Below are 9639 nucleotides of genomic sequence, written 5' to 3' on the forward strand. Positions count from 1 at the left end.
TTCAATTTGAAAAAAAAAAAAGAAAAAGCAATTCCTAAACATTGAATACAAAATAAAAAACAAAAGAACACTACACATCCAGTGGTAGCAAAATCATGCAGTAACTACTCTAAACAACTTTAAAACACAATAATTTGACTGACTACGTATTCCAAATAAGAATACAAAAAACCCTCTTAAACACCTTTTATTAGTTGGTGGTAGTGTTCATATTATTCTTCTGATACTGAAATACAGTGTAGGATAAAACAATGAGTAATTAGAGTCAAGACGTTTGTCTTAGAAGAAAAAAGAGACACATATAAGATTAAAAAGGTTAAACAGAATTCTGTCATCTTGCTTTACAACTAAAAGTGTCAGTAATCCGCCATGTGTGCACTGAAAAGACCTAGAAATAATGATCAACTTAGCAGCAATAAACAACTCCATGGCACAGACTGTAATTACTAAATATTATTTATTCATTAAAAAAAATCAAGCCCACTTGGAGAAATGATGATTCCAGGGCTGGGACAAAAAATGTACAACATGAGCCTGGTGTGGTTTGTCATACCAGAAAAAAGAGCAATCAAAGACTTGTGTCTAAAGGATTTAGGAGCCAATTTGAACAGATTTCTATTACACAATGATGGAACAATTTGAGTCTCAATAAGGATCTACGATGAACTGAACCATATAAATACGTTTAAATCCATGAATTCACAATGACACAAATACATATACACAACTCACTGGCTACTTTCAGAGGATGCCAACTCATTATTTTGAAAACTAATATAAAATGTAGCAGGCTTTAGCATTTATCTTGCCTTTCCTAAGAGAGTTACAATTCAAGGTAACCAAATAACGAAGGAAGGGAAATTGCTCTTTATAGAAATATTCCAGCTAATAAATGATGAAGTTATATAATTAAAATATCAACATTTTTAATACCTAATGAAAGAATAACTCTAAACATTGAGCATTAAGGGATCCAAACATGAAGAAAGACTACTTGCAGCAACACTGATTGACCTAAAGATTATCATACTAAGTGCAGCAAGACAAGGAAAGACATCGTATGATATCACTTCAGCGAAATCTAAAAAATTATACAAATGAACTTATTTACGAAACAGAAACAGACTCACAGACTAAACAAATTTATAGCTGCCAAAGGGGAAAGAGGGGGCAGAATAAATTGGAGATTTGGGATTAACAGATACACATTACTATATAAAAAATAGATTTAAAAGTACCTACCATACAGCACAAGGAACTATATTCAATATCTTTTAATAACTTATAATGGAAAGAAGCTGAAGAGAATATGTATTTGATTACACATGATATATATACCTCAAACACTATAAATCATCTATACTTCAATTTAAAAGACTACTAATCCTTATCTGCTACTAACCTATAAAGTCTTCTTGCCAAAAATAAATCAAACCTGAATCTGATAATGCCTTTAGCTCTAACTAAATTACATTACGTTTACAGCAAATACTATGTAGATAAACTACAAAACAGAATAAAATCCAGACTGTGAGTAATTCCACAGGACAAACCAACAATTTCAACAACAAATAAATCACAAGCGACAACAAAAGATGGAGGGGGAGCCTATAGATTAAAACATATCACAACGTACGCATTTGGATCCTGATTCAAACTGTTAAAAATCAAGAAAATATTCATACAGAAATATTTAACAGCTAAAATCATATGACATCTTGAGTATGAGGATACAGGTAAAGCAAAACTAGCCATAAGTAAAGTAACTACTGAAGCTAGATGAGGGTAGAGAGGTTTATTATACTAGTCTCTCTACATGGGAAGAATTAAACATGTAAAAATAAATAAAAGGTTCAATTTAATCTCTAAGTTTCACATAATAAAAATGTCTTTTTAATATTAGCTCTCAAACTGTTAAAAATTATGACAATCAAGAAAATGTTAAACCGGTTGGATATCTGATTATTTTTTTTAATTTTTTTAAAGTATCTTTTAAAGCACTTCAGTATTTACTGATTCAATACAAGGACAACTTGAAAGAACTAAAGACTAATAATCATCTAAAGAAACACCTTTTATAGCAAAATCAGTAACAAGTGAATACCAAACAAAACCTTACCAGTATCAGACAACATCAAAGAGTTAAAGGAAAAAAAATGGCTAGCTGTATAAATTATATTTTAGAGAGGAAACTATCCCACCTTTTGAAGACTGGGTAGAATTTAGATTCATGTCTTTCGGTAAGCCTCTGTAACTGAAACCACACAAGTAATTTGTCCTGCTGTAAACCACATCAAAACTCTGAAAAACAGTTGGGACTGCCAAAACCATTCACTTCCTTAAAAAACAACTTTACCATTCTAGTGTAACCCACAATCAGAATACCAAGATTCTGGATTTAAATAACTAATTTACACGTGGGCTGGCACTTGCCCGCTAACTAAAGACCCCAGCTGTACAATCCCACCCTCATACAATTCATCTTTGCCTGGGGTGCCCTCCCCTCTCTGGCGCTCATCGACTCCAACTTCACTGGGCGCCTTCACTGATGTGTTTAAGACGACAGAGTAGACCTTTCAACAGCTTATTTCCTATCATTAAGAAGTAACATTTTTCACCCGCAAAAAAAAAAAAATCCTTCTCTAACTTACGAGCAGCATTGCATACAACGCTCAGCTATGTTTTTGGCCCGTGCGGATATGACAAATTGCTTTCTGTCACTTGGGCATAAAATCATATGGTCACACCACTGCTGGCAGTTTCAGGTTAACCAAAAAAATACTTATTTTAAGGTAAGAATGCATGAAGTGAACGCAAAAGCTTACGACATCTCCTGACCATGAATTACTCGAGCAAAAATACAACGGTTAACAGGCAAGAGACCCTCTGACACTCCCCGAGACGAAAAAGAAAGGAAAGAGAGGGCGAGGAGCAATAGCCCCTTCCCTAATCAAGTTGCAGGACAGCCCTATTACCGTCCGCAGGCAGATGTGGCTTCTCTCTCACGGCAGAAGCTGTTGTTTTCTTTAAAAAAAAGAGCAGACGGCTGGCAGGATCCGGATGCCCGCGTCTGCCTGCGTCTGTGCACGAACCCTGGAGCCGTTGGCACCGCGGGGCCACGGGCCGGGCCCCCGTCCAGCCCGCGCCCTCCTTCTCCACAGGGACCCCCGAAGCCCACCACCCAGCCCACCGACAAGCTGTCCAGCCGTCTCCACAGACCAGCCCCTGGGGCCAAGGGTCTGCAGGATATAGGCACCCCCCACCCCGCCTCCGCCCTTCAAGGCCGACGGCCGAAAGGCGGGGACCCCTCCCAAGGCGGCCCCCGCCCTCCGTGCCGCAGCCGAAGGCCCGCCGCTCTGCCTGCAGCCCCGAGCCCGCCGCCGCGCTGCGCACCAGCCTCACCTCAGAGGCGAATGGCGGGCAGCGCGAAGGCTCCTAGGTCCCAGTGCGACAGCCGCCTGTCCGCTCCGGCGACTCCGGCTCCGGCTCCGCCCCCTGTCCGCCGCGCGAACCCCGTCCCGCAGCCCCGGCCCGCCCGGCCTCCCGCCCCCTCAGCCCTCCTCACAGCCCCAGCCGCCCGAGCTGGGTGCGGCCTGCGGCGCCGCAGCCCATCAACGCGCCACCCCATAGGCCCAGCCCTTGCCGCACCTCCCAGCAACCCGTGCTGCTATTGGCTGGGCGCGGGCGGCGCCGCGGGGCGGGGCCTGCGCGGGCGGGGTTGCCGCCTGTTGGCAGAGTCGGTCTTCGGCCGCCCAGCCCCGGCCTGGACCGGGCGGGGTCCAGCGCGTGGGGACGGTCGCTCGCAGGCCCACATGCCTCGTCGCTGAGACAGGTCGGGCCGGCGTGCCGGCGGCGCCCGCTCACCCGAAGCCGCTCGGCCACTCATTCATTGTCGATGGTGAGGCTCTTGGAAGCCTCATTCATTTGTCGTTGGTCAGGCTCTTGGACGGAGAAGGCAATGGCACCCCACTCCAGTACTCTTGCCTGGAAAATCCCATGGATGGAGGAACCTGGAAGGCTGTAGTCCATGGGGTCGCGGAGAGTCGGACACGACTGAGCGACTTCACTTTCACTTTTCACTTTCATGCATTGGAGGAGGAAATGGCAACCCACTCCAGTGTTCTTGCCTGGAGAATCCCAGGGACGGGGCAGCCTGTTGGGCTGCCGTCTATGGGGTCGCACAGAGTCGGACACGACTGAAGTGACTTCACTTCACTTAGGCTCTTGGAGGGCAGGTTTGCAGGAAGCGCAGGAGCTCGCTCCAAAGGATCCGTTCCAGGCCCTTCTCGGCCTAAGGCCCCAGGCCTCTCCCTGCCCGACTCACCCACTCTTCCAGTGGACGGACTCTGCCCCTGTGCCCAGTCTGTGCTCCTGTGCCCAGAGTTTGGGGCCGGGCTGGCAGCCAGGGTGGGGCCAAGACAGTGAGACCTGTGGATCCTGATAAGGCTCCGTCGATGCGGCCGCTGCCTGATGCCCGGAGCCTGGCGTGCTGATGCTGGATGAGCGAGAGCACCAGGGACCTTCGCAGAACCAGGGCATCGGTGAGACCAGGCCATCTGCCAGTGACCTGGAGGCGCCTCCCCACACTGCCCCTCCTGTTGGTCTCATAGGAGTCCCCAGAAGACGCAGGAGCCATATGGGCCAGCTCCCTTTATACCCATAGAAAGTTGAGGCCCAGAGCTGGGCAGTGAAGGAATAGTGTGGAATCCAGGCCTGCCCTCCCAGCAGGGTCCTCCTTGGCCTGGTCTGCAGAAGGGTCAAGGACACTCTCCGTGGATAAGAGACAGCGACCTCTGATCTCCTGGATGCGGACTTGTCTCAAGACAAGACTCACAATTCTGCATCACTCACTTTGTTTCCCTTTCACCCAACAAAAGAGCCTGGCCCATAGGAGATGTCAGTGGGGGCTTGCTGAAGGGAGGGGAGTAGATGACCACTGAGCACGTTAAGTGGTGACACAGAAGATATGAAAAAGACCCAGGTCAAACAAAGGTGAAAAGTATAAGGTGAGACGCAGCAACATGGCCTGATAAGCACAGGGACTCAGACTCCCAGAGCCAGAGGGTGAGTTGAGAAGAACAGTCTGGAATGCGTGGTGGGAAAGGGAGTATCAGTGTGGCTTTGAGGCCAACTGCAGCAGTGGGGGCCACACAGTTTATCCCTCTATCCATCGTCCGGAAGTTCTCCCAGGTACGTGGACCAGTGAAAACACTGAAGAGTCCATGTCTCAATGGACTGAACTGAATGTGAGAAACATTAAGTGGATCTGAGCCCTTCAAGGGGTGGACTTAGTCGCCACTGGTGCCCAGCGCACATCCCTGTTCTGGGTGGGTGCTACAAGTGGTCTGCTCTCCAGGTGCTGTGAGTGTGAGCTGCTAGTTGCCACGGACCCCCTTTCTCCAGAGTGCTGCCTCCCCCAGGAGGTTATCTCCCTACCTGGACAATACCTGGCTGACCTGGGGTACAAAAGGCTGGTCCCTTCAAAGCAAAACCAACTAGGTAGAACAGTCATACTCCAGATTCCCTTGCTGCTGCTGCTGCTGCTGCTAAGTCACTTCAGTCGTGTCCAACTCTGTGCGACCCCATAAACGGCAGCCCACCAGGCTCCCCCGTCCCTGGGATTCTCCAGGCAGGAGCACTGGAGCGGGTCCAGATTCCCTTAGGTCCAGGTTAAAGCTACCCTCCAGCTGAACCACCTCTTCCCCTTGTTCTTCCCTTTGCACTATCCTAATTCCCCCATTCAGCTTATCCTGAGAACATTCCCTCAATAAATCACTTGCACAAGATTCCTCTTCAAGTTTTGCTTCTGAAGAACCCAATCTTAAGAAAACTGCATATAAGAAACACTATCTACACGTTAACACCAAAAAAGTATACAACCCAATTAAGGAATGGGCAAAAGACTTGAATAGACATTTCTCCAAAGATATATAGATGGCCAATAAGCACATGAAAAGATGCGCAACATCATTAAGCATTAAAAAATTGCAAATCAAAACCACCATGAGATACCATTTAACATCCATTAGGATTGCCATTTTATTTTAAAAAAAAAGAAAATAAGTATTGACAAGGAGTGGAGAAATTGGAACGCTTGTGCGTTGCTGGTGGAAATGTAAAATGATGCAATCAGTGGGGAAAATGGTGTGGTGGTTCTTCAAAAAGTTAAGGAATTACCATATGCCATAGCAATTCCACTTCGTGGTATATATGAGACTAACATTTGTACATGCATGTTCACAGCAGTATTATTAACCATAAACAAAAGGAGGAAGCAACTTAACTGTCTTTGATAGACTGATAAACAATATGTGGTCTGTCCATACAATGGAATAATATTCAGCCTTAAAAAGGAAATTCTGCCATCGGCTACAATATGAATCTTAAAAGACATAATGCTAAGTGAAACAAGTCAGTCACAAAAACACAAATTATGATTCCACTTGTATGAGGGCCTTGCCAGCGGCCAGTGAAAGTCAGTCACGTCCAACTCTGCGACCCCATGGAGTATACAGCCCGTGGAATTCTCTAGGCCAGAATACTGGAGTGCGGGACTTGAGTAGTCAAATTCATAAGACAGAAAGCAGACAGTGTTGCCAGGGGCAACACTGGAAGGGGAAATGGGGGGAATGGGAAGGGAGGAGGGGGAAATGGGGAGTTCCTATTTAACACATAGAGAGCTTCTGTCTTACAGGATGAAGAGAGTTCAGTGGATGGATGGTGGTGACGATTCACAACGTGAATGTACTGAATGCCACGGAACTGTACGCTTTAAATGGTAAAAATGGTAAACTTACGTACATTTTATCATCATAAAAAGTTTAAATGCTATTAAAGTACACTTCCCTTTTCCAGAAAAAAAAGAATAAGGGAGGTATTGTGTATCTTGTGAGTGATACTGTCTTGCGAGTGAAAATCGCTCACTCGTGTCCAACTCTTTGCAAACCCATGGACTGTACAGTCCATGAAATTCTCCAGGCCAGAATACTGGCATGGGCAGTCTTTCCCTTCTCCAGGGGATCTTTCCAACCCAGGAATCGAACCCAGGTCTCCCACATTGCAGGCAGATTCTTTACCAACTGAGGTATCAGGGAAGCCTCTATGTAGGAGCTTAAAAAAATAAAAATACAATATTAGACACAAACAACAATGAATATCAATATCAAACAATGAGATCAATGAAATAAGCCACCTGAAGGCAGTTCTCTGGCAGGCCAGTGGTTAGTATTCCAAGCTTCCACCGTAGGCGGCATGAGTTCGATCCCTGGTCAGGGAACTAACATCTTGCATGCCACAGAGTACAACCAAAAAAGTCATCTGTACTCCTTGTGTTGAGCAGGACAGTAAAAGTACTGACTGCTCTAAACTTAGTTAAGAACAGAAATAGACTATATAACTTTCAAACTAGAAGAGGGAAAGTGGCATGCTTGAAAAGAAAAAAAAAAGGTTGCTCAATCCAAAAGCAAGAAAAAACAAGAGAAAAAGAAAAAGACCCGCACAGATGGAACAATACGACAACAGATTTAATTACATGAAACACAAATGGACAAATTGCTGCAGTTAAGACAAAGTGTGTCCTATATGCCACCGTCACATAACAAAGAATTAAAACCATATACGATAAAGGGAATACGAAACACCTATGAATCAAACCTCCCAAAAGCTAAGCGAGACCCCAAAGGACAAATTATAAAAATCCCATCGGTAAACCTTACAGACAGACCCAAATGGAGAGACCCACGTTCATGAATCAGAAGAATCAATGATTTCAAATGTCCACCAGTTGATTGACAGCTGTAATGAACTCCCAGTCAAAACACCAACTGAGTTGTCATTAATGGAACTGACTAGATGATTTTAAAACTTAAACATGGGAGAAAAAACTTACATGAAAACACTAAGAGCTAGAACAGCCAAGACACATTCAAAGAAAAATATGGACTTACTTTACCAGACATGAGGACTAACTGTTGTTGTTGTTTAGCTGACGGGTTGTGTCTGACTCTTGTGATCCCATAAACTCCAGCCCACTAGTCTCCTCTGTCCATGGGATTTCCCAGGCAAGAATACTGGAGTGAGTCGCCATTTCCTTCTCCAGGGGATATTCTGGACCCAGGGATCAAACCCGCATCTCCCACATTGGCAGACAGCTTCTTTACCACTGAGCCACCAAGGAAGCCCAACAGAACTAACTAAACAACAGTAATTAAGACAGCCTGGTATTGGCATCAGTTCAGTTCAGTCGCACAGTCATGTCCGACTCTTTGCGACCCCATGAATTGCAGCACGCCAGGCCTCCCTGTCCATCACCAACTCCTGGAGTTCACTCAGACTCACGTCCATCAAGTCAGTGATGCTATCCAGCATTGGCACAGAAACAGACAAACGGAACAGAACAGAGGCCAGTCACAGACCTACACGTGTACAGATAGATGGCGAGGGGTTTGCAGATGCCTGGGGAAGGGACAGACTATACGTAAACAACACAGGGAAAGGTGGGGAAGCCCTCTGTGGGGAGGTAGGAAAGTGAATCCTTACCCCATGCTCCGTCCAAAAAACAATTATAGAGTTGGAAAGATATACATGACATGTGTTACTGACAGTATCGAGGCTATATAAAGAATTATTATAGATTAATAGAAAAAGACAAACAGGAAAATGGGCAGGAGAGTTGAATAGACACTTCTCAGGAGACAAAATCAAAATGGCTAATATATATGTGAAAATGTGCTCAGCCTCATCAGTAATTGTTTAGTCACTAAGTCGTATCAGATTCTTTGCAACCCCATGAACTGTAGCACGCCAAGCTTCCCCGTCCTTCACTATCTCCCAGAGTTTGCTCAAGCTCACGTCCAATGAGTGAGTCAAGTCACTCAGTCGTGTCCAACTCTTTGCGACCCCATGGACTGTAGCCTACCAGGCTCCTCCGTTCATGGGATTTTCCAAGCAAGAGTACTGGAGTCGGTTGCCATTTCCTTCTCCAGGAGATCTTCCCGACCCAGGGATTGAACCCAGGTCTCCCACAATGTAGGCAGATGTTTTACCATCTGAGCCACCAGGGAAGTCCAGTAGTAACTAGCTAAACGCAAATTAAAGCCATAATTATACAGCCACCAGATTGGCAGAGATGTAGAAAAGTCTGACAATTCCGAGTGTTAACAAGGATGTGGAACCACAGATCTTTTACCGCAGAATTCTTGGGACACAGTGGAAGGCCCTGATGCCCTAGAACGCAGGAGTCCTGAGTACACAGCCTAGAAGCGTGTGCACGTGGGTCAGAAGCACATACGACTGTTGCTAGCGGCGCTATCTGCGATTCTCCCAAACCGCAAACCAAACGTCCATCCACAGGAAAACGGATCCATGAACTACGATACCATCAACAGAAGTTTTCTGCAAGAAACTACACCTATGCACAGCAACCTGGATAAACCTGGAAGACACGACATGCAGAAGCCAGATGCCAAAACTTGCATGGGTATGACTCCACTCACGTAGGTGCACAAACAGGAAAGCACAGAGACAGATGCAGGCTTCATAGTAAAGCAGGAGCCCCCCACAGCCAGGGGAGACGGGAGGGGTGGCGCTGAGCTGGGGAGGGCACCGGGGGCCGGTCCCCCTCGTAGCAATGCTACGCTG

The 9639-nt window shown here is 45.8% G+C and overlaps 1 protein-coding gene and 1 long non-coding RNA gene across 9 annotated transcripts in view; one reads left to right on the plus strand and one right to left on the minus strand.

Moving 5' to 3' along the window:
• The window catches only part of ADD1 (adducin 1), a 90836-nt gene extending 87291 nt beyond the window's left edge, over positions 1-3545 (minus strand). For all 8 annotated transcript variants that reach the window (XM_055589244.1, XM_055589243.1, XM_055589242.1 and 5 more), the window contains exon 1: positions 3403-3545. The gene's annotated coding sequence lies outside the window, so the exon portion shown is untranslated. The remainder of the gene's footprint in view (positions 1-3402) is intronic.
• A 231-nt stretch (positions 3546-3776) lies between these two features.
• On the plus strand, positions 3777-9479 carry LOC129658167 (uncharacterized). Its single transcript, XR_008717300.1, has 3 exons — positions 3777-3898; positions 6695-6778; positions 9352-9479. It is a non-coding gene; the product is annotated as an uncharacterized LOC129658167 (long non-coding RNA).
• Positions 9480-9639: the final 160 nt, after the last annotated feature.

This window comes from Bubalus kerabau, chromosome 7 (genome assembly GCF_029407905.1).
Source record: "Bubalus kerabau isolate K-KA32 ecotype Philippines breed swamp buffalo chromosome 7, PCC_UOA_SB_1v2, whole genome shotgun sequence".
NCBI lineage: Eukaryota > Metazoa > Chordata > Mammalia > Artiodactyla > Bovidae > Bubalus > Bubalus kerabau.